Source organism: Benincasa hispida, unplaced genomic scaffold (genome assembly GCF_009727055.1).
Source record: "Benincasa hispida cultivar B227 unplaced genomic scaffold, ASM972705v1 Contig281, whole genome shotgun sequence".
In the NCBI taxonomy this organism is placed as follows: domain Eukaryota; kingdom Viridiplantae; phylum Streptophyta; class Magnoliopsida; order Cucurbitales; family Cucurbitaceae; genus Benincasa; species Benincasa hispida.
In genome coordinates this window covers 251,865-278,508 of record NW_024064779.1, presented here as the reverse complement: position 1 = coordinate 278,508, position 26,644 = coordinate 251,865, and the positions used below count along the sequence as shown (strand labels likewise).

General features: G+C 33.1%; 1 long non-coding RNA gene across 2 annotated transcripts; it reads right to left on the bottom strand.

Moving 5' to 3' along the window:
- Positions 1–18,092: 18,092 nt before the first annotated feature.
- Positions 18,093–25,648, bottom strand: LOC120069186. Of its 2 annotated transcripts, XR_005479464.1 has the most exons (4): positions 25,452–25,648; positions 25,148–25,230; positions 19,489–19,714; positions 18,093–19,022 (listed from the first exon to the last, which is right to left on the bottom strand). It is a non-coding gene; the product is annotated as an uncharacterized LOC120069186 (long non-coding RNA). The 2 variants fall into 2 exon arrangements; XR_005479465.1 differs by lacking the exon at positions 19,489–19,714.
- Between the last annotated feature and the right edge of the window lie 996 nt (positions 25,649–26,644).

The window sequence follows — 26,644 nt, the reverse complement described above, 5'->3', positions numbered from 1 at the left end:
AAACTATTTTAAATATAGAGATGTATAAAACAATTGAAACTTAAAGTAAAAAAACAAAAAATTTATCCTAACGCCTATCTTTGGCACTTAAGACTTGGGCAAATAAATCTCAATAGAATTGAGAGATTAGTAAAGAATGGATCTTCAAATCAATTAGAAGAAAATTCTCTACCTCTGTGTGAATCATATCTTGAGGATAAAATGACTAAAAGATCATTTACAGGATAAGGTTTAAGAGCCAAAGAACCTCTAGAGCTTGTAAATTTAAACCTCTATGGTCTGATGAATGTTAAAGCTTGAAGAGGATCTGAATATTTCATCACTTTTATGGATGACTATTCAAGATATGGCTATGTTTACCTGATGCATGATAAGTCCGCAACTCTTGAAAAGTTCAAAGAGAACACAGCGGAGGTTGAGAACCTATTAGGTAAAAATATTAAAACACTTCAATCAGATCGAGGTGGTAAGTATATGGATTTAAAATTCCAAGACTATTTCATAGAACATGGAATTCAATATCAACTTACTGCATCTAGTACACCACAACAAATGTTGGGTTTTATGTCCTAAAACCTCGCAGTTTGAAAATAATAAACATTTTCTATAATCAATATACTTGTTATTGATCTCATGAATTGTATGAAAGTTTAAATCCAATAAACTAAGACCTATGACTATTGTATGTGTACTTGAACTTTATGTGGAGACATAAGAATGGATCGGGTTCGAGTAAATAGTCAAAATGATCTATGGTACATGAATGAGGTTGGGTACCTTATTCTGATAACACCATTGGATGCGGCCTACTCTGTAGTTGTTACAAAGAGTTGTAAAGTACTACACACAATGTGATCCTAATTCGTACATGTTATGACATGAGGAGTGGGGGCGTCCTATGCAATGAGTTTGCATAAGATCAGGACCGAGAAATAAGTCACTCTTACTTTATAACGTTGTTTACTGTTTAAGACTGACTTTTTCACCTAGATGACCTAGGTAATTTGATCTTAATCATAAGCTAACTATGAACTCCTGTTTATTCGAGATTGCTCTTAGCTTTGAATAGTTGAGGATTGACTCAACAACACTGGCTCAATAAGACTCCCATTTTAGGGGTAAGACCAGATAGATAGCTGGGGACATAGGGTGCAAGACGGAGTTCACACCTACCTGATTTAGGGATAGGAGAAAGGTTGTTCTCTCAAGTATGAATCTAGGTCTTGAACAAGGGGCCCCACACTCTCACTAGGTTGAGAGAGTTTGGTTTGGTGATTGGATCACAAATCAGTTGTTCATTAGAGGATCAGTAGGGACATGAGGAATAAGACGTAATCTCAGGGCTAAAACAGATATTTGACCCAACCATTATTACGAACAACCTGTGAATGGTCGACTTGCTAATTATGGTTAAATCATGTGGACATAATATATCTACAGTGAGAGGAGTGCAACTATGGGCTTTAGTGGAATGAATCATTAGTTAACGAATGAAGACTAATTTGGTCTAATGAGTTTAGCCAATTAATCTCGGATCATTGGAGCCCATGATCTGTAGGAACGTGAGGTCCCTCTACTAGCTCGTAACGAACTAGCTCTAGAATAGCGTGATAAGTTAATTTGGAACGTTCAAATTAGAATTAAGGAAATTAGTAATTATATGAGATATAATTATATATTTAATTTTAGAATTAAACGGAATAGGAGAATTTATATATTTAAATATGATTTAAATATATAAAGATGGATATGTGTTAAATTAATTTAATATTTGATATTAAATTAATTAAGTTTTATTTAATAATTAATTTATGAAATTAATTAAATTTTCATTTTTAAAATCAAAATAGATTTTTAAACCAAATTTTGATTTTGTGAGATAAAATTGAAAAAGGAAAAGAAAACAAAACACTTAAATGGAAAATGAGAATTTTCCATTATCCATCTTTTGAAGTAACTCACACATATTACATCTTCTTGCCTTAATCTTCTCCAAGCCTGAGCTGCAAGTCATGCAACTCTTTTTTTTGTATGTTGATCTGTAATATAATGAAAAGATTGGAGTGAAAATCAAGCATGCAATCTATAGAGTTTTTTCAGAAAAAAGCTAGTTTGAAGAAAGGTTCTTCAACAAGGTTGCAGCAGTGAGCTTTTCTCCTTCATTCCTTAATTCAAGCTTGTTTTGAGTTCCATAACTCAATCTAGAGTATCAAGAGAATAGTGGGAAAGATCTTGAGGTGGTCTAACAAGATTTGGAGAAGATTGTAGTTGGTTAAGGAGCTTTGAAGAAGTTCTACAAGAGGTATATCTTGAAACTCACTCTTGCTTTATATTTTGTCAAAATTAGTGGATTTGAATGCTTAGATTATCTTTGTGCTTCCGCTGCTGTTGATACAATCCTACAACAAAATGGTGTAGCAAAAAGGAGAAATAGAACCCGTTAAACATGGTTCATTCAATGATGAGTTATGCTTAGTTGCCTCAATCTTTTTAGGATACGTTGTACAGACTGCAGTAAATATGTTGAATATAGTTCCCTCGAAAAGTGTTTTACAAACACCATAAAAGTTATGGTAAGGACGTAAAGGTAGTTTATATCACTTCAGGATTTGGGAATGCCCAACACATGTGTTGGTACAAAACCCAAAGAAATTGGAACAATGTTCAAAAGTATGTCTTTTTATAGGATACCCTAAAGAAACAAAAAGTGGTCTATTTTATGATTTTCAAGATGATAACATGTTCGTATCGACAAACTCTATATTCTTAAAGGAAGACCATATAAGAAATCATAAACCTCATAGTAAACTAGTATTAAATGAAACATCCAGAAAAACTACAAATAGATCTATAAAAGTTATTGATTAGGCTGGTCCTTTGACAAAAGTTGTTGATGCAGTTGATCCGTCACACTCTTCTTAAGAATTGAGAATTCCTCGATGCAATGGAAAGGTTGTTCAATATCCTAACCAGTACATGGGTTTAACAGAAACTCAAGTCGTCATACCTGATGATGGTTTATAGGATCCAATGACTTTTAAATAGGCAATAGAGGATGTAGATTGAGATCAATAGATAAAAGCCATGGACCTCTAACTAGAGTCTATGTACTTCAATTCAGTTTGGGAATTTATAGATCAACCAGATAGGATAAAACCTATTAGTTGTAAGTGGATATACTAGAGAAAACGAGACTAAGCTAGTAAGGTACAGACTTACAAAGCTAGACTCGTGGCAAAAGGATTTACCCAATGAGAGGAGGTGGACTATAAAGAAACGTTCTCTCTTATTTCTTCAATCAAGTCTATTAAATATTCTTATCCATTGCTACCTTTTATGATTATGAAATATGGTATAGGATATCAAGATAGCCTTTCTGAATGGCTATCTTGAAGAGAGTATCTACATATCTCAACCAGAAAGATTCATAGAATGGGGTCAAAAGCAAAAGGTTTGCAAGCTTAAAAGATCAATTTATGGGTTGAAACAAGCATCTCGATCCTGGAATATGAGATTTGATACTACAATCAAATCTTATGGCTTTGAATAGAACGTTGATGAACCTTGTGTCTACAAGAAGATTTTCAACAAAACCGTAGCGTTTCTAATGTTATATGTTGATGATATTCTACTCATTGGAAATGAGATAGAATTCCTTGCTGACGTCAAGAGAGGGCTAGCATTACAATTTCAAATAAAAGATTTAGGAGATGCACAATATGTGCTTGGAATCCAAATAGTTCAAAATCACAGAACAGAACACTAGCTTTATCTCAAGCATCTTATATAGACAAGATGTTGTCTAGATATAAAATACAAAATTCCAAAAGATGTTTATTACCTTTTCAACATGGAATCATCTGACAGGTCTAGTTTTTTAGCCCATAAGAGGTGGATCTATGTGCACATAGAAACAAAGAGAGATAGATATGTTTAACTATCTACCGTGTGAGTAGATATAGTAGGGAACAGATTCGTTCTAGCCTGAGGTTTGAGTAATAATCTCGTTAAATTGATATGCTGATTGAGTCATTTGTTTCTAAAGGTTCAAAGAGACCATGTAAGTGTTTGCCACTCACGGGGCTTCTAGCTCATTCTTTTCTCTTATGTTTTTCCTTCGCAGGTAGAAGAAGAGTCTAAATTACTACGAGAAGATGAGGTTGGCCATGAGTTAAATGTCTTATATAGTAATTAGAAATGGGTTGGGCAAAAGATTTGTAAGACTTATCAAACTGTATGAGCTTTAATTTATGTTTTATAAAAACTTGAAGTTAATTTTAATTTCGACTAAGTTTGAGTTAAGCTAAGTCAGTAGAGATGGGCATAGATATCACTCTACCATCCTCATGCCTCCTTTTAGGTGAATGAGGAAAAGCTAGGAAGGGGGTGTGATGGAGAAAGTGAGAAAATGATATATTTTTTAAAAAATTAAAAATAAAAGGTAAACATTATACAAATTTTGGAGAGAAAAATTAGGGAGAGAGTAAAAATTAAATAGAAAAAAGATAAAAATGGTCAAAAAGTTTGAAAAGAAAAATACAAAATTTCCAACATTTAGGAAAAAAAATGAAGTGAAATAGAAAATGCATTTTTAAATACAAAATATTAGTCTTCTCAAAAAGAAAATCGCTCACAATCACTTAACAAAACTCACTTGGAATCACCTCTCAAGAGATTAATGGAGAATCACTTTAAGAGGTGGTTTGAAGCATTGAGTTGAGTTCATATGTATGAAATTCTTATGTCTGTGAAGTTTATATGTATATATGGAGTTCATATATTTATGGAATACATATATGTTTTGAGTGTTGGGGTGTTGTATCGAGTTCTCATGTCAGGGAAATCTAGTGCTTTCTAACATAAATAATTTGTTTTATGGTGATTATTTTTGTTTAAAAACTTTAATTCTATATATTTTTTAAACAAACTATGAATTGCACTTTGTTTTATCCTTTTTATCTAAGCACACATATATTATTCAGTGTATTTGGATATAGAGTTTAAGATTTACTTTTGGATCATGCATTTCAATTTTTTAATTTAAGCAATCATTTTATAAATTTATGCATGTGAGTTTCTAGTTATGTTGGACAAAATTATATTGGATTCATTAGAACAAGACAAATTTGAATTTATATTATAAATGAAATATCCTAGAAATGTAACTCGACTATAATGGCCCCTATTAATGGTAATACAACATGGTTGACACCAAAAATATGTAACAAAAGCTACATTTTCTGGCCAGTTATATGATACAAAAAAAATATCTATGATACAAATGGCCAAGTTCACTATTTTTTAGAGAAAAATACATAGTGTGGGTTGCATCGGAATGTTTCAAGTAGGTTGACACATTCTTAGCACCCGCACCATATTCCACTTCCCATTTATTGATAATCATGAAAAATAAGGGAAACACCACCCCCCAAAAAAAAAAAAAAAACAGACGTAGAATTACATAAGAGCAACAAGATTTAGTGAAATGGTGGAGAGGCTTGTGGAACCAGCAACCCATTAAGGAGAAAATAATTTCCAAAAATTTTGCAGTATTGCTATAGGAGTCATTAAACGCACGATTGTTTCTTTCAAGGCATATATTCCATATGACTACTACCGATGAATTGATGATAATGTAGTTTTTCCCTGAAAATTAACTTTAGACATCACAGATTCTTTCCATGGGCTTGTAAATTACTTTTATCATTTATAATTGTCCCCAACAAAATTTTCATTTTATTCCAAAGGAAATTTGCTGCATTACAAACGATCAGATGATATATGTTTTCTCCATCTTGTTTGCAAAGAGGGCACAAATTTTGATTTAGAGAAGTACTGGGTGTTGATACTATGGATAGAGAACCTCCATAGTGTTGATAATTTTATGATGGTCCATATAAAAAATATTTGCATTTCATTGAGATTTAAGATTTCCACAGACAGGAGAACATATTGGGATTTATAGTCGGCAAGTCCCTTTGCTCTGGTTTACAAAAGATATCAGGAAATTATCATGGTTACATATCTTCCATTTAGGTCGATCCTTTCCTTTGCTTCTACTCAGTTTTGCGAAATCCAGTTTCACTTCATTCCATTGATAGTTCTTTGTGGAAAAGAGGTATACGGGTTGGTGATCTCAGTCGTTGTTTTCACTATTCTAAGCTTCTCTAATTGAACAATTTGCTCATTGAGTTAATATAAAAAGCCTGGAAAGCTTTCAGCCAGGGGACATTTTGAATTCCAATTGTCTTTCTAGGAGATTTGCTCGCCATTGTTAACCATCCATTTAGTATTTTCTTTAGTCCAGTACAACCCTTTAACGATGAATCTCCAAGGGGATTTCATATACTGCTATATTTGCCAGTGACATGAATCTCTCCAATATAAGTTTGTTTGTACTTGACAAGGATGATTCTCTTCAAAAGGAGATCTTTCTTCTGTAATAAATCTCCAAAGTCATTTGCATGGTCAAGCAAAATTTGTGTCATCCATATTGGTGATTCCAAGACCACATTTGTTCTTTGGAAAAACCACAATCAACCAACTAATCAAATGGGCCTTGTGTCCATTACAATGGTAACGTTCATCCAAATCCTCTATCTGATAGATATGCTTAGCAACTTTCTTCCACCTTTAAAACTCCAATTTATGCTTATCTTTTGTCCATGGTACAAGCTTCTGTTTGGATTAACTTAGAAAAATATGTTTTTCAAAAAGCATAAGCCTTTGATTTCTTTTCCCTACACTTATCTTTAAAGGTCATTAAACAATCACTAGAGTTAAGAATACTTAGTTGGAACACATGTTGGAATTTTGGAGGGTAAGAATTTGCCTAAGTGTTGGTAGAAAAAGGTCGAAATGTAAAAGTTGGAAGCATATTGGAGTCAGAACTTTGGCTAAGTATTCAAACTATACTTTGAACCTAGGAAGGCTTTTGGGAGAAGAGGGCATATGTTGAACTAGAAGAAAAAGAAATAAAATTGGTTAAAAATAAAACTGGTTAAGTGTTGGAAGTGAGGGTTGGATGCATGGTGTAGTAGGAAGTTAGAAATCTAACTAAGTGTTAGTAGGAATCGGGTAGGACTCGACGTTGTTAGCATACTTGAACAAGTTCAACTCATCATCCCAAGGTTGGAAGCATAATTGAAGTGAGTTGAGCTCAAATCTAGGTGACGAAGAAAATACTCATCAAGAGGACTTATGTTACTTTTTGGAAACACTGGACACAAGTTTTGGTCATGGAAAAGACCACTTCGACACATGGTTGGACCAATATGGATGCCTAGGGACTAGTTGGATGCATAGGTCATCATATTGGACTACATGATGGATCACTTTAGGAACGTGACCTGAAGAGTTTTGTCTTGGATACATAAATGAAAGGAAGATGTGTTAGACATCTGTTTGGATGCATAGTAAAAGTATATTGGATGCATGGTTGTAATTTTGCTAAGTGTTGGACAGAACATGAGTAGGCTCAACTCATCAAAGTGAGTAAATCCTAGAAGGATTACATTGGACGCATGAAGGGTATTTTGGATGCCTAGAAGGTTATTTGAACACTTTCTTCGGCACATGAGAACCATAAACAAAGCATGAAACAACCACTTTGAGGAGAGTTGCACATAGAAACCCTAGGAAGATTTCTTGGACGCATGCTTTGAGAAAAATGAGAGCATTTTGGTGCATACAAGGAGAAGGATAGGAGTTTGGATGCATACCTTAATGTGTGGCACTAGATATCAATACTAAATAAGAGAAGGGAAGGTCATCTTGGATTCATGATCTCAAAGAGTTAGCTTGATCCACCATGAATGCATAGAAAATATCTTGGAAGCGTAGGAGAACTATGCTTGAATGCATACTTGGAAAGTAAGGAGGGTGATTGAGCTTCAACACTTAGGATAATAATCAAAGAAAGAAACCATGCTATGAGAAGGACTCCAAAACCAAAGAAAAAACAAGTTGGGCGCATGGTATGGTCCATGCGTCCAAAACAAGTAGGTTAGTGCGGTGAAGATGAAGCCACGTAAGTAGGAGTTGGAAGTAGAAGGTGGAGAAGGGAGAAGAAAAGTTGGCTAAGTATAGGAGGAGGTGGCGGACTCTAAGGTGAGGAAAGCTTAGGAGTTGTTAGCTAGAAGTTTGAGTTGGTGCATGCATGGGAGGTGGCAAACTCTGAGGTGAGGATGCTTTAGAAGCTGTCACTTAGACAAGATTTGAAGGTGGAGCTGTCAAACAAAGTGGTGAAGTGAGAAGTCTATAAATACCATAAGGGTGGTTCATTTCACCTCATAATTTTGTAAAGCTCTCAAAGAAGTTGAAAAAAGAGGTGTGAGATGAAGAAATTAGGTCATTAAGGTGAGAGGGAAGAGGTCAACCATCGTCGACATCGTTCGTCAACATGCTATGCACCCAACTGGAGTCTGAGACGCATTCAACAAGCTGAGTATGAGCTGAGAAGGACTGACTATACGTCCAACTGAAGGAGGATGAACTCAACTAGATAAACTATGCACCCAAAAGTTTGGGAAAGCTCATCTCGACGTCCACTGTTGTCTTAGGTTAATAAAAACCTAATTTTGCATCCGTTCGAGTTGGTAAGCAAAATTTAGGACCAAGAAGGTATTTTAAGCTTATTTTTATCCCTGATTTTGGATTCTAAGCCAAACTTGGACAAATTAAGGATAAGTTGAAATGTGGCAAAAATCGGGGATCCAAGAAGAAACAAGAAGGCTGAGAAGTCTTGGAGAAGGAGAAATCCTTGTCGATTGATTGTGAGTAACCTTTCCTAAAAGAAAATTCTATTATAACTACGTTTAATAGTACTTGATGAGTTAAATTATATTTATAAGTTATTTCAATGTTTATATTGATAACAAGATTTATCATCATGCGTTGAGTTATAGATTTAATTATAAACTCTTGTTTTGATTACTCATGCGTTGTTCTAAAAAGTAATGGTTTGAGAAAGAGATTTTCAAACCATTAGATCTAGTACCCAGGATGAGATAATTGAGCTATGTGTGCACGTACGACATCTGCTATGCGTTGAGTTGGTTTCACTTTAACAAAGACTGAGTTGTGTTGAGTTGGTTTCACCTTAGTAACTGAGTATGTTTAATTATTCCACCCCAGGGATGTTCGAGTAAAGGTTTGATAATTTTTTGATCATGCATTCTCATGTGTTTAATTAAGTTCATGTGATGGTTTATTGAAAATGTGTAAACATGCGTTAAAATTTATTTCATTATTTTATGTGCTCAAAAAGAGTTTCTTAATTAAGGTTTAAAGCATGCATTGTTAGAAATTTTCAAACATGATTTGAAATAAAAAGTTTGTTTCATAATATTTCACTTACTGGGCTTCCTAGCTTATATTTTCTATTGGGCCTGCTTCTTTATATTTGTTGAATTCAGCCCAAATGATGAAAACTTGTATGGCCTTTCTTTGCTAATTTAAACGTGAGCCTACTTCTTTTGCCCCAAAAATTACTTTCGTTTGGTAGAAAACTTGGCTATTAAACGCTCATGATTTTCGAGCTGATGCTTTACACGTGGTTTGAACCACTGCTCTTTGTCTGATGGAAATGAAAGAAAAACTTTTTTTGATGGGTGATTAATTCAAAATTAATTTTCTTTCTCTCTCTTTTGCTCTCTTGTTCTCTCGTTCTCTCGTTCTCTGCCTTTTGAATTCCTTACACTTCTTCTAACCCTAATGTCTTCTTGTTTGATTTGTGCGACTGCTTTGAGTAAACGACGAAAGAAACATGCAATCATGTAGACGATGGAAAAAGGAAATGAAGAGCAACCTTGCAATCATGTAGACGATGGAAATAAGAAAATGAAGAACAACCATGCAATCGTGTAAACGATGGGAAGAAGAAAAGGAGATGCACAACGATATACGTGGTTCGACTTATTGAAGCCTACATCCATGAGAAGGAGAGAATTTTTATTAAGAGCTAAGTCACAGATTCTTTCTCTTAAAGATTTTCAAGTTCTTCTTCAAGCTATGTATGTTATATCTACAAAATTTGTAAATGATGAGTATTTATACTAATTTCTGATACAAGTAGTTATAATAACTAAATGTAAAAGTTAAAGAAATGTGAAACAGTTCTTGAATGTTGAATGTTTGAGCTTATATTCTTCAAATCTCCACCTTAAGCTCAACATGCAAGTTCTTCTCCTTCCAGATTTAACATGTCTTCACACTTTTTTAGGAAACAGAAACCCGATCTGACCAAGACAGTTTGCAAATTTTAGTTTACTCACAGGTTTGGTAAGCACGTCAACTGCGTTTTCGGTGGTATGAACTTTTAGCACCTCGACTTCTCTTTTCTTTGTTCCGTCTCTTACAAAATGATACTTGATGTCTATGTGTTTGGTCCTTGAATAATACTGAGAGTTTTTGGAAAGGTGAATGGTATTTTGGTTATCACAGTATATTTTTACTACTGTTTGATTAATACCAAAGTCCTTCATCAATCCTTTTAACCACAGTGCTTCCTTTATTGCTTCTGATAAAGCCATGTACTTTACGTCTGTGGTGGACAATGTTGTGATTGACTGTAAATTTGCTTTCCAACACAACAAATTAGAGCCAAATAAGAATAGATAACCTGTTAGTGATCTTCTTTTGTCTTGGTCACCTACAAAATCTAAATCAACATATCTATATATCTCTAAATTTGATTCATTAGTACTTTGATATGTTAATTTCGACTATTTAGACCAAATTAGATATCTTAAAATCTATTTTGTTGCTTCCTATTGTCTTTTTCCAAGGTTGGACATGTATCTACTGACTAGACTAGTGTTGTATGATAGGTCTGGTCTAGTAGATATCATTAAGTACATTAGACTCCCTACTGCTTGATTATAAGGAATTGATTATATTTTAGTCAAATGTTCTATGTCTGTTTCTTTTGGTGGGTTTTCTGAGGAAATTTAAAATGAGTAGCAATTGGTATGGTGACTTGTTTTGCATTTGTCATATTAAATCTGTTGATTACTTTTTCACAATAGCTTAATTGGCTAATGGTTAGAGTTGAGGAAGTTTTGTCCCTTTGAATTTCAATCCCAAGGATCTTTCTAGACTGACCCAAGTCCTTTATGTCAATTCTTTCGTTAAGATATTTTTTTACATGAGTTAAATCCTCCTTAGATTTTCCTGCTAGTAACATATCATCAACATAAAGTAATAGATAGACTTTGTCCTTATAGGTAAAAGAATTGATATAAGAACAAATATCATAGGAACTTCTTTGAAATCCAATACTCTTTATGTAGTCATTAAACCTTCTGTACCAGCATCTAGGGGATTGTTTTAGACCATATATTGACTTATTTAGGAGACAGTATAGGTCTTCTTTCCTTTTTCTTTAAACCCTTTAGGTTGAACCATATAGATAACCTCATCTAAGTTTCCATGTAGGAAGGCAGTTTTACCATCTAGTTGATCTAGTTCTAGATTGTACTGAGCAACTAGAGATAAAAGTAGCCTAATAGAGGTTTGTTTTACTACTAGTGAAAAAATTTCAATATAGTCTATTCCTTCCCTCTGAGTAAACCCTTTAGCCACTAACCTTGCCTTGTACCTAGGATTTTCTTCTTTGGTAGAACCCTCTTGTAGTTTATATATCCATTTAGAGGCTATAAGTTTACACCCTTTAGGAAGAGGAGCTAGGGTCCAGGTATTATTGACAGTGAGTGACTCCATCTCTTCACACATATCTTGAATCCAAGACCTAGTATTAGAGCAGTTCACTGCCTCTTCAAAAGTGGCTGGTTCTTGGTCATTAGGAGCTATTGTGGCATTTAAAACTAGGTTCATATAGTTAGTTTCAGTATACCTAGCTGGAGGAACTATCACTCTTCTTTTTCTATCCCTAGCAAAGGAATACTGACTTAAATCAGGTACAACTTCAGTATTCCCTGTATTCTCATTTGAGATATCCTCTTCTTCTTCTTCTAAATCAATAGGAAGGTTTTGGTGAGTGGAAGAAACTTTAGGTGTCTCTACCTCAATCCTAGCTGTATTAGGGCTATTATGAACTTCATAAGATGTCTTTTCTTTTTGCATAAACATTTCTTTCTCTCTGAAAGTGACATCTCTACTTATAACAAACCTTTTCTCAATAGGATTCTACATCTTGAATCCTTTTACTCCTTCAGAAAACCCTACAAACATACACTTTACAGCTCTAGATTTTAGTTTCCCTTGATTTTGATGAATATAACCAACACATCCAAATACCCTTAGTTTTTCTAGGTTAGGTGGATGTGTGGTCCATTTTTCTTCAGGAGTCAAAAAATTTAGGGAGGAATGTGGACATCTATTTAAGGTGTACACTGTGTAGCTTGCAGCCTCAACCCAATATTTTTCACTTAGAATTGCATCTAATAGGAGACATCTAACCCTTTCCACGACTATTCTGTTTAGTCTTTCAGCTACTCCATTTTGTTGAGGAGTGAATCTAACAGTCCTATGCCTAGTAATTCCTGTTTCTTTACAGAATTTGTTGAACTCTTCACAAAAAAATTTCAGTCGATTGTCAGTTGTTAGGTATTTAATTTCTTTAGATGTCTGTTTCTCTATCATGAGTTTCCATTCCTTAAACCTATCAAACACTTGGTCTTTAGTTTTAAGGAAGTAAACCCTACTTTTTCTAGAGAAGTCATCAATAATAATAAAAAAAAAAAAAAGGTAAATGCTTTGAGCCACTTAGGCTAGGTGTAGAAGCTGGACCCCATAGGTCAGAGTGTATATAGTCTAGGATAGCTTTTGTGGTATGTTATGCTTTAGTGAAACTTTGCCTTGTGGCTTTCCCTAAAACACAGTGTTAAAAAAATGTTAGATTTTCCAAGAGACCTTTAGGGAGAATCCCTTGTTTAGATAGGACTTCTAGGCCTTTAGCACTAATGTGAGATAACCTTTTGTGCCATACATCAGCCTCTGTGATCTCATTTGTGGTGGCAACATATGCCCCTGTCATCATTTCAACTTCTTTGACCACAAATAAGTCATTTATCTTTTTCCCAACTAATATCACTTTAGAATCCTTTAGCACCTCAAGGGTTCCTCCTTTACCCCTGTACTCACACCCAATAGCATCTAGCATACCTAAGGATATTAGATTTCTCTTAAGTAATGGAACATATCTCTTCTAAGAAGTTTAATAGTTCCATCATTAAGTTTCATAGAAACAGAGCTAATGTCTTCTATTTTACAGCCTTGGTTGTTTCCCATATATACCATTTCTCCTTCTATTTCTTTAAAGGTGTTAAACCAAGGTTTCATTGAGGTCATGTGATAGGTGTATCCAGAATCTAGAACCCAATCATGTTTTCCTAGAGGGTTTACATGATTAGATTTGTCTAAAGTTGAGGCTAAAGCATCTTAGTAGATGAAGGATCCTTCTACAACAGATGCTTCGGGTTGTTTGCCTTTAGAATCCTTTTCTTTCTCTTGATTCTTTCTCTTTAAGATAAAACTCCTTAATTAGATTTCCCTTTTTCTTACAGTACTTGCATTTTATTTTCTGTTTTGATTTATTTTCTTCTGAGTTGTGAGGTTTTCTATCTTTTAAATAGTTTTGTTTGAAGTTTCCTTTTACAAATAGACCATCACCACTAGGTTTATCCTTTCAATCAATCTGTAACTCAAGCTCTCTAGTTCTTAGGACTGAGATTATAGTGTATGTGCTTATAGTATCCCTTCCATACTTTAGAGCATTTTTTATTTCTTTATACGGTTCAGGCAAGGAGTTTTGAAGCACATAGGCCTCATTTTCATCACCAAGTTTTTCTCCTAGAGTTTAAATTCGGCAACAATTTTCTTGAATTGATCTAAGTTATCAGTTAAAGTTTTAGATGAATCCATTTTAAATGTGAAGAATTTCTCCCTAAGATACATTTTGTTAGGAAGGTCTTTAGTAGCATATAACTCTTCTAGCTTAGTCTACATCCTATATGCAGTTTCTTGATCTAAAACTTATATAAGAACATTGTCACTAAGATTTAGAACCAACGTACTATAGGCTGCCAGCTCCAAGTTTTCCTTTTCTTGAGCTGTCACAGTGGCAGGGAGTGTTGATGGGTCAAGGAGGGCTCTATAAGCTTTCTGCTGGCCAAGAATCACCTTGATCTTGGCCTTCCACAGTCCAAAGTCTCTATTGCCATCGAATTTCTCCACCTCAAACCTTGTTACTGACATTTTTGGATGAAAACTTGTGTCTTGATTCTTCAAGGATTGAAATCTTGTAAGTCTTTTTGCTCTGATACCACTTTGTTAGGCCTACTTCTTTATATTTGTTGAATTCAACCCAGATGATGAAAACTTGTATGGCCTTTCTTTGCTGATCCAAACATTAGCCTAGTTCTTTTACCCTAAAAATTAATTTGGTTTGGTAGAAAACTTGGCTATTAAACATCCACGATTTTCCAGCTGATGCTTTACACGTGGTTTGAACCACTACTCTTTGTCTGATGGAAATGAAAGAAAAACCTTTTCTGATGGGTGATTAATTCAGTTCTTTCTCTCTCTTTTGCTCTCTTATTCTCTCGTTCTCTGCCTTTTGAATTCCTTACACTTCTTCTAACCCTAATGTCTTCTTGTTTGATCTGTGCAACTGCTTTGAGTAAATGATGAAAGAAACATGCAATCGTGTAAACAATGGAAGAAAGAAATGAAGAGCAACCTTGCAATCGTGTAGATGATGGGAAGAAGAAAATGAAGAATAACCATGCAATCGTGTAGACGATGGGAAGAAGAGAAGAAGATGCACAACGATATACATGGTTCGGCTTATTGAAGCCTACATCCACGGGAAGGAGAGAGTTTTATTAAGAGCTAAGTTACAGATTCTTTCTTTTATAGATTTTCAAGTTCTTCTTAAAGCTATGTATGTTGTATCTACAAAATTTGTAAATGATGAGTATTTATACTAATTTCTGATATAAGTAATTACAATAACTAACTGTAAAAGTTCTTAAATGTAAAAAATGTGAAATAGTTCTTAAATGTTGAATGTTTGAGCTTATATTCTTCATTTTCCAAATGTTTTGTTTCCCCTTCCCCCCTCCCTCCCTCCCTCCCTCCCTCCCTCTCGGGTATAGAAGGAGTTCCAGTTGCCACGTGAAGTCGAGGTCTGCCACATGACAGGATTAATTCCTTGTCCTAGTTGTTTGGAAAATTTAGGAGTTTGGTTGTATGTATTTCTGTTGGATGTTTGTAATCATAATTTGTATAGAGATTAAATTTATTGGTAATAAGATAAGAGTTTAAGTTAATTCGTTGTTAGGGGTTATATTGAGGTCGAGCAAAACTAGTTTTGATGGACAGTAAGTATCACAAAAGGGTAGTATTTGTTGTCGTCATGCCTCCTTCTAGGAGAAAGAGGTAAACTCGGGAGGTGGTGTGAGAAAAAGTCATTTTCATTTAAACACTTTTTATAAAAATAGTTTGAAATAAAAACACTCATGTGTTTGACAACCATTTCTCAAAAGTGTTTTTACGTACAAGTTTACTTGGTTTGTTATATGCTAAAAGTATTTTTATTAATGTCAAATTACTATTAAGAACAACTATAAAATATTATAAACTAATCAAAAAATCGGAATTAACTATTTTGATGAAACTTACCTACTTTTGTGTCAATAAAGGTATTTATATTGATTTTTTGTTCATCAACTTAAGTACAAACATGTATTGACATTTTCTAACCATCAATATATGTCTTCTAAATTTAATAGTTATTTTTAAGGATTAAACTAAGGTTTTATTAACATGAGCATAAAGAGAAAAAAAAAAAAAAAAACTTGTATGTCAACCCCAAAATTTTAGTAGTTATAATTTAGCATAATGGTCGACGGAGTTGGTGGAAGTGGCAACCTTCGAAGATCATCAGAATTGGTCATCGACGATGGTAGTCAAATGTTGCCAAAGTAGGCTACCAGTTGTGGTTGCCGGGGTTGGGTGCTGGAGGTGGTGGGCGAAGTTGGCTACCCAAGGTGGTGGCTGGAGTTGGACAACAGGGACATCAGTGGTGATGAGAGTTGAATGCACTATTGGTGAACATGAGTATGAAATATCAGTGACATACAAAATTGGCCCTCCAAACACTGAGTTGAGTTCATATTTAAACTCATAGTAACTCATCCCCTCACTCCAAACACTCCCTAAAGTGATTTTTATGTTTTCAAAATCACTTTTCATCAATGTCAAACATCACAATTTTAGAAGAAAAGTGATTTTAGTTCTGTCAAACTCTCAAACAAACTCTTAATATTCAAAGATATTCTAATAGTTATTTCTAATTAACTTTCACAATTCATCAAATGTAACGATGCGTTACTGATTTTTTTATCGAAATAGGCTTTTTTATACCAATGACTAACATGCAGTTTAATAGATTTTTTCTTCTAAGAACAAAAATAAGAATAAACATATTTTGAAACTAAAAATGCAAGTTTAATGGAAAAAAGATAAAATATTATTAAGGAGCCTGCCTATATCTAATGATGATAATTAAATGATCATTGAAGTTTTGGTGGTTGTACCAAAGGACAATAATTTATACAGCAATAAAAAAAGTCTCTTGTTTGGTGGATATAAAGAAGCAAACAACAAATTACATTTTGGAAAATGAGTTGGAGCCAAGAATTTGGAAATTTTTCAAAATTTTGTTAAATTTAGGTACTAAAATATAGAAATCCCAATGGAACAACACATGCCCAACTTCTCTTAGAAACAAAGCATTAAGATGCCCTTCTTCCACCTTCCACTTTAAAGAAAAGATAGAAGTTTATAACAACCTTATATTCTCATTTTCAACCACTGATCTTTTGTAGTTGTTATATAGAAAGACTATTTTCTAATATATAAACACACATATATATAACTCTGAAGAATTTTTACAGTCATGACCATATATTTTAACAGAAAATTTGTTATTAATGTTGATATCTAGTTGTCACCTTAGTCCTATTATAGTTCAATAAAATAGATAGAACCAAAGCACAAATGGTATATGCCTAGAAATATGGTTATTGGTGAAATCCTTTGGCAAGAAGATTGTTATCATTATGCTCTTTGAATGGTTTTTGAAGTTAGAAATGAATTTGGTTAAATGGTGAATGGGTTAGAGAAGAGCTTTGGTAAAGATATAATTTTAGGGTAATTGTAATTGGTAACATTTTTAGGAATAATAATCAAGTGTATAACATCATTTAAACAAATTTGCAAATATAGTCAAGTCTATCAGCGATAGGCTTCTATCGTTGATAGACTCCTATCAATGATATAGTCTATTACTGATATATTCCTACCAATAATATGGTCTATCACTGATAGATTATTTAAATTTAATCATATTTATAATTTTTTTACATTATGTTATATCTGTTAATATTTTGAATCTAATATATATATTTGCAACAGTCCCATAATTTTAAGGAGTAGCTGACATATAAAAATAAATTAAATATTTTGAAAGTAACTTTCAAGAGAGTCAGAAAGTAATGGTCCCTTTGTAAATTTTTATGAATGATCTAATAATATAATATTTGTATATATGGAGAGACCTGAAGAAATTAGTATATGTAGATCACATGATCAAACTGATTTTTGACAAGTCTTAGTCATGGACCACATGTGTACTAATGCTTCAAACTCTTCAACTTATTGGAACTACTTTTTTCCTTTTGTATCTATTAATTAGTTAAGGCATACAACATCATCCGTCAGGTCGAGGTTCAATCGCCTCACTCTATTCTTTATTCTTGATTGAACTAAAAATTAAAAGAAGATTTATTTAGAAGAAGAAGAATAAAAGTCTTCTTATAATAAAGTCTTCTTATAATATTCTTCAACTCTAGGTTAATGATATCAGTAAAATGATAAACCTAGATGAGTACCAAAATCCCGATTCGAATATGAAAGAAGAGTTATCTTATTCACAATGTAACAAGTCATCACAAACAATATTACAACAATCCAAAGAACATAAAATAAAGCACATATGATAAAGAGTAAGATCCAAACACAAGGTTTCGTAACTTAGTTTATTGTAATATCATCTAGTATGGCCTCTAATAAATAATTAAGCAATTACAATATTGTACTTATCTATAAATTCAAAGTTTCTACACATAAACATCATAACTTTGTGAAAGAATACTTAAGCTCTCAACAAATGTGAGACTCTCTCTTAATAATAACTTCGATCTTTCCCGATTTTAAATGAAAAACTCTTCATTTAGAAAACTTAGACTCTCCCGCAGTATGAGAATCCCTTTATAAGAATAACAACTTTGAAACCTACAAAACCTTCACTACACAATGGATCAAATTGACACACTTGCTTTTCTGCAAACACAAAGAGTGGCACAAACTTCTATAAAAGTGATAACCCTGAAATGAAGAATATGATCCCAAATATATGCTCAACAAAAAGGGAAGAGTCAGACAAACCCCACAACCAGTCGACACCCAGAGAAGGAAAAAAAAAACCTTAACAATAATCACACAAAAAAAATCCTATAAGCAAAAGTATTTCTAGACAGAGGATACATTGGGAGAGTCCAACATTTGGTAGAACAACACATAGGACAAGATGGATGATTGCATCGAAAATGTACTATCTTAAACGACTTAATTGAAGATTGTTCTTAAATTTTATGTGTTTATTTGGTGATTTGATAGGTTTTGAGAATTTAAGAGGTAGAGTCGAATGTTAGTGACAAAAGAAGCTAAAATAGGCCATAACATGATTCAAATACATCAACCGGAAAAGAAAATGTTTAAAATGATCATTTTGCCCTTGCTTGAACAACATCGTGATGCCCTATGGCACCATGCTTGGCATTGTAAGATAGAGTGCCTTATTTTCTATAAAGCATATAGTATCACGGGGCTGCCTTAGAACTTTTCTACTCGATCGTTTAGCCAAATCTAAATGATCATTTAGCCTGGGCTACACGATACGACCAATGCTTGGTTTTCTTCTTCCTCGAAGTGAACTGCATCGCCATACATTAAAATGTCATCACAAACGACTCAAGACTTCAAACACTTTGAATACAGACTCGGTAGCAAGTTAATTTTGCCCAAAAATACCGGGGCCCTTACAAATTAACTTTGAAATGTAAAAGAAAGCTTTAAAACAGAGGCCATCATCCCGAAACATCCATCAATCCATCCACAAACACATTTAACACTTAAATGCATTGTAGAACACACTTAAAACCCATCAAGACTATAAAATAAGTTCGACACAACAATAAAATTTGGAATATCGGAAAATCCTGGCTCTGATACCAATTGAAGGAAATCTAAATAGAGATCCACTGAGTGGAAGCGGATCATTCCAAATCCCATTGTTAAAGAACTCAAACAATTACAGTTTAAACGGAAACGATTATGCATATACTATAAATTCCAGCATGCTTCTTATAAATAAACAAACAAGGGATAAAATATGCAAACCTTTGAAGAACCTTTCTTCAAGTATCCCTTGATCGTTCAGCAACTGGTTTAATAGCACGAACTTGAATGCAACGATCAGAACACTATCTCAACGGATGACTGGATGAACCTTGATCACAATCAAGTTCAATTAGATCCCCGAACCTCGAACGAAACTAGAACGCCACCAGAAGAGATACATTGGTATTCTCCGCGTGAAAATCCAAAAGTTGTGGGCTCTGTATGACTTTGAATAGAGGAATGAAGGAGGTAGACGATCGAGTAGACAATCGAGTAAGTGGAAGATGGATGAAGTCTATCGTATAAATTAGATACTCAATCATTTAGCAAGAAGAAGCCTATCGTATAGACTTTTCTACTCGATCGTGTAGTACCAAGTAACAATCATATAGTAAACTCAATATTTGATCGTTTAAGCTGTGAGACTCGATAGTTAGTTCTTTTGTCAAAACGACACAAAAAAAAATCATCATCTAATTTTGGAAAACCATTTTCTTTTTATCTCACAGTTACCATAAAATTTCCAATAACCTCCCACTCAATTCGATTATTAAAGAAAAAGAATAATTAATTATCATATAATTAATATGTTATAAATAAATATAATAACCAACTTATCATATTATATTTATAACTTATAGTTTTAATATTTCATCATATGAAACATATAAACCATAATTATTTTTCTATTTTATAGTATTTAATATAAATTATATTTATATTAATTCCTCTAATAATAATCTATCAAATATATCATATCAATTATATCACATATAATTGAATTTTCTCTTGTTAATTTGAACACTTCAAACTAACCCAAAATCTGATTCTCAACTTGAACCCATTGAGCTACCAAGGGGACCTTATGGACCTTCATCATTTCTTCGCCTCTTTGCCAATAAATCAGAATTACCATGAAAAATAGCAGGATATGTGAGATTAGATTGACCCATATATAGGATTGGATTAAGTTAGCTTGAAGCTTCAACAGTATGTAAATAACTGACTAAATTCTTTAATCATGAGATCCACCATTCGTTAACTGTTGGTCACTCTACTAAAGATCAACAGCTGAACTCTTCGCACTACAGATATATTTATGTGTCCATATGATCAATCAACAGTGCGATGACCCTTCACAAATCGCTCGTAAGTACAACTGGGCCAATTTACCGTTTTGTCCCTGTAGTTACATCTAACTCCTTAAGTACCACAGATTTCTCTAATGAACAATAAGTCATAGTTCTACTATGACCAAGTCTTCTTTTTCCAAGAGAGGGTGTGGCCACTATGTTCAAGACCTAGAATCAGCCCTTAAAAGAGCAGTTTATCTACTTACCCCTGCTTCCAAGGAGTGAATTCTGTCTTGTATAGCTGAGTTCCTAGCTCCTTAATGAGACGAATCCTCAAAATGGTAGGCTTATTGAGTTGGCAATCTGGCCACTCTCATCTATATAAATCAAAGAACTGTCTTCATGGGTAGGAGTTCCCAACTCACTCAGGATTAAGGTCATGTCACCTATGGTTATTCTAGTGAACTGTAAGTCTTAATTATCAACGGCATTATATAAAGAGACTAATCATTTCGTGGTCCGGTCTTATACAAACTCTTTGTATAGGATACCCCCGCTCGCGTGTCTCCACATGAATGGTTAAGATCAGACCATTTGTAGCACTTTACAACACTCGTATCATCTACAAAGTGGGTCATATCTATAGTATCATCAGAATAAAGTATCCGTCCTTTATCCTTATACTACAAACCATTTAGGTTATTACTTAAGGCATGATCTACTTGTATGTCTCCACATACATGTTTAAGTTTACATGAAATAACCATGAATCTTAGTTTATTGAATTGAGTAAATGCATATAAAATAACATTTATTTTATTCATAACAATATGTTTACGGAGTGTTTACAAAGTACGAGACTACCAGGAGAATTAGGATACAAATCCCAATAAAAGGTACATAGTGTTAGGAATGTTCTAGAACTCGCAGTTCGTAAATTTTTTGTTAAACATTCTATTTATCAATAAAATATTATTGAGTATCTTATTAAATAAAGTTGTTGATTTTGCATTCTGTTATAAAAATCCAATAAACATATCAATGGCTATAGTATGAATACTTTAACTTTATATGGTGACATAAACAGGATCAAGTTAATAGTATATAGCTTAAATGGTCCATAAGTATATGGATGAAATTGGATAGCTCATCCTGGTATCACTATTAAATATGGCTCATTTTGTATAGGTAATACAAATGATGTGATCCACAGATCATTCATGTATAGACATGTGAGTAGAGGCATGCTATGCAATGAGTTTGCATATAGACTAGACCATGAAATAGTCACTTTTCTTTATAACAACCGTTTATTGTTAAAACAGACTATTTCAGACTAAATCCTGAGCTAGTTATGAGCTTCTGTTTATTCGGGAGTATCCTTTGATCTGCATAGGTGAGATTAGTCTAACAGCACTGCTCAATAAGCCTTCCATTTTGGGGATAAGACCGGATGGATACTTGGGGATATAACCTTGCAAGATGGAATTCACTCCTACCCATTTTAGGGTTAGCAGATAGGTTGTTCTTTGAAGCGTTGATTCCAGGTATTGAACAATCGGGGCCTCGCCTTCTCATAATAGAGAAGGACATGATTCATAAAATAATATTATGAATCAAATTGTTCATTAGAGGGTCAGTAGGAACTTGAGGAACAAGATGTATTTATAAGGGTAAAACGATAATTTTGACCTAGCTATAATTACGAACGACCTGTGAAGGGCTGACTTACTGATTATGGTTTACATGGACAGAAATATATCTACAGTGAGGAGAGTGCAACTATCGAGCTATAGTGGTGTGTCTTGATAGTTAACGAATAATAATTAATTTGATTAAAGAGTTTAACGAATTAATTACAGGTCGTTGGAGCTCATGATCTGTAGGTCTATTAGGTCCCTCTACTAGCTTATAAATTGGAACAACAAATTGAGTATTTGATGTATGAAATTAGGGTTATGAATTTGAAATGTTCAAATTCAATTTTTAGGTTTTCAATTGATTGTATATGATAAAATTAAACGAAATTGGAAAATCAATTAATATTTAAATTAGGATTTAAATATGAAGTTGATTTATATTGGTGAATTGGTGTTTTATTGATATAATATTAAGATATTAAATTAATATTATTTTAATTAAAAAGATTAATTAACAATTAATTGAAATGTTTTATTTAAATTAATTGTTTTTTAATTAATTTTATAAAACTAATTTTTAAAATAAAATAAAAATGATTTTTGAAATCATTTTTAAGTCGGTGGATTTTTTCAATTTTTGAGAAAAATCCAGTAACTACATTATGATGGATTATCACCGAAATCCAATTGTAATATGTGATGATCACAGTAGGTGGTACCCTCCATGCAACCTATTGGTTTTGCATGATTTCTATCTATATATAGAAGCTCCATGCAGAAAGATGATCAAGAAATTTGAGTTTACTTGCTGAAGTAAAAATTCTGAAAACCCTACTCAACCCTCACAAGTTCATCCTCAATTTAGCTTGATTTGAGTATTTCTACCACACATTTCTTCTTGAACATAGTGGAGAAGATCTTGGTGGTAGTCTTCTTGAAGATTTAAGCTCTATCTTGGTAGATTTCTGTTGAATTCGTGGAAGAGATCTTCAAAGGTAATATGTATTTCAAACCCTCTTATGAACATCATATGAACAACATGTTTAAAACTCAAATTAAATGTAGTTTAAGTGCTTATTGATTCTGAACTCTTCTGTTGCATGTTATATTACTCCTTCACATAGTGTACATACCCTTGAAGATACTCAATCTTCACATATTCCTCTTCGATGGTCACGATCTCTTCTCCTCTGTTTGAACATCTCAAGAAAAAATGCAGCAACACAATTCTTCTTGGACACCACCACGAGAAGTTTTCCTTACTATTCTCAAATAGAGAACCAAAGGAAAAGTGTGTGGTTTGCCTATAATTTTGGGTAAGGGAGGAAAGGAGAGATCTTGAGAGAATAGCACAGAGGAAGAAGAATATGAGAGTGATTTTCTGTAGAATCAATTTTGACATAAAATTGAACTAACTCACTAAATCCTCTTGAATGTGCTCCATATATGAGAGATGAAGGAGTTATCTCATAACTTCCTCTTAATAATAACTTCTTTATAGTTATTTTTTATATTAATTATGTTACATTAACATAATTAAGTTCAACTATTTATATCTTATATAATATATGTATGTGGTTTTCTCACCAATGGTTAAAAGAACATCAATCAAAATGCTAAAGGCTTCACCAAAGAAGAAAAGATTGATTACATGAGATTTTCTCACCAATGGTTAAAAGAACATCAATCAAAATGTTTCTCTCACCCGTTACTAAAGGAGATCTTGAATTAGAACAACTTGATGTTAAAACAACATTCCTGCATAGGGACTTGGCTGAAGTAATCTATATAAAACATCCCTCAAGGATATGTGAAGAAAGGCAAGGAAGAAATTGTGTATCTACTAAAGAAATCTTTGTATGGGTAAAAGTAATAACCAAGGTGTTGAAACGAAAGGTTTGATTTCTTTATAACTAATATGGGATTCTCAAGAAGCTCCGATGATAGTTATGTTTATGTAAATTCAATGTCTTATTCCTCTATTTTTTACTTACTTCTCTATGTAGATGATGTGCTACTTGCTAGCAAATATGAAACAGATTTATCTAAAGTTAAAGCCGACTTGAAGGAGGAATTTGACCTGGAGCTTGAAGAATAAAAGATAATTATGGGGATAGAAATCAACCAAAAAAAAGGGATCAAGGATTCCTTTAGATTATCCAAAGTGTTTACTTCCACAAAATCCTAAAGAAGTTCAACATGTTAGAAGTCAAATTAGTGGTTGTCCCTTTGGCACAACACTTTCAACTATTTACACTCTTTCCCCAAATGCAGAAGACTTAGAATGTGTTAATTACATGGCTAAAATTCCTTATTCATGGTAGTAGGGAGTTTGATGTACCTCGTGATATCAACAAGACTAATTTAACCTATTCTACAAGCTTGGTAAATAGATACATGGCTAACCCTGATAAGAGACATTGGAAAGCTACAAAGTGAATACTTAGATATCTAAAAGAAACTCAAGAAGCCAATCTCTTGTATAAATCATATCAAGATGACCTATGTGAAATCTATTGCTTTGTGGACTCAGACCATGTAGGAGATTTGGATTAATGTAGGTCATTGTCTGGTTACATTTTCTTATTAGGAGAGAATTTGTTAAGCTGAAAAGCTAATTACGACCGGTAGTTGCCCTATCTTCTATTGAAGTAGAATAAATAGCCTTATCAAAAGTAATCAAAGAAGATCTATGGCTTAAGGGTTTTCTATTGAAGCATAATATATAGCCTTATCAAAAGCAATCAAAGAAGATCTATGGCTTAAGTGCTTAATTAGAGACTATGGAAGCTCACAAAAAATAGTTAAAATCTGTGACAATCAAAATGCAATACATCTATCAAAGAATCAACAATTTGATAGCAAACCAAGCATATAAATATCAAATTCCATTTCATCAGAGAACAAATCGAAAAAGGAGAAGTGAAAGTTCTTTAAGGTACATACCTCAAAAAAATGCAGCGGACATGATAAACTGATTCCAAGAATGAAATTTGTAAAATGATCGGAGATTATTGGATTCTCAGAACCTAAAAAAAGGTTGAAGATAAATTCAACTCAAGGAGCAAATTCAATTCTTGCACTGATTATTCTTTCAAGGTGGAGATTCGAAGAGAATAAAACATTCATAAAGGTTTTCTGTTATGAAAGTAAATCAGCTACAAAATCTACTCTAAATCTTTTATATATAAAGAGAGAATAATGAAAAGAAAAAGAGATACAAAGAAAACTTATTGATTTATTTGTAAACCTCTGTAAAATTTCCCTTTTGAATAAATGCGTATTGTTGCTCCCTTTGGCACAGTGAACGTAAGTTCGTATTGAGTTGAATCAGTTCAAAACTTTGTGTAATCTTTCTTTCTTTCTCGGTCATCTACTAATTCTTCTCAAATTTCGCCATAGCCATCGACAGAATTTCTGTGAAGCAATTACTTCTTGGTTGGTCGAATATCAAAGATCCTGAAATCGCATGGTAAGGTTGAGGTTAGACTAAAACGTGTCTCTGTGACGTGTCTTTCTCGAAAACAAATACATAAAAGGAACATTACATTATATGACAAATACAATTTAAGAAACCAAAATCATGGCTTCAACTTTTCTTTGTAATTGCAGGTGTGAGAATCACCACTACAAGAAAATGGACCTTTTTCGAAGGTCAAAACTTTCAAAAAAAAAAGAAACATTTAATAGATGTTCGATACATCTTTTTTCAAAGTTATCTCAACCTTTGAAAAATGTCGAAATAGATCCCGTCGAAAAAACTTTTTCAAAGGTTTACTAACCTTCGAAAATTATCATTTTTCAAAGGTGAATTAACTTTCAAAAAAATATCATTTTTCAAAGGTGAATTAACTTTCAAAAAAATATCATTTTTCAAAGGTGAATTAACTTTCAAAAATTATTATTTTTCAAAGGTTATATATATTCGATAATTGTCAAATTATTTATCGATCATTATCTATTATCAAGTAGTCTTTTTCGAAAGTTTTCATTATTTTTAAAGGCTTATCATGTTATTTTCAAAAATTTTAAAACCTTCATAAAAACTTATTTATCAACAATTGTATATCCTTCGAAAATTCTCTTACAAAACCTTTTAGCACATTTATTGACAAATGTCGAAAAGTTGTTTTTACTAATTCATCTACATGTAGTACCCTGAATTACAAAGTATAAGAATATAATAGAAAAAATAGACAATGACATGGATAGAAGTAAACTTATATGTCATAAAAGTATACCAAAAGGCTATCCAAATTCTATAACATCAAACTACAATTGATCAACTAGAAACAATTTTTTTACGCATCTTTGCCATCATTTTTTGAAATCTAGCCTCATAAAGATTTTCTAATTCACTTATTTGACGTCTAAGTGCTTCTACCTCTACCTCTCTTTGTTGTTCAGATTCTTTTCTTTGTCGTTCAAATTCTTGAAGTCGTT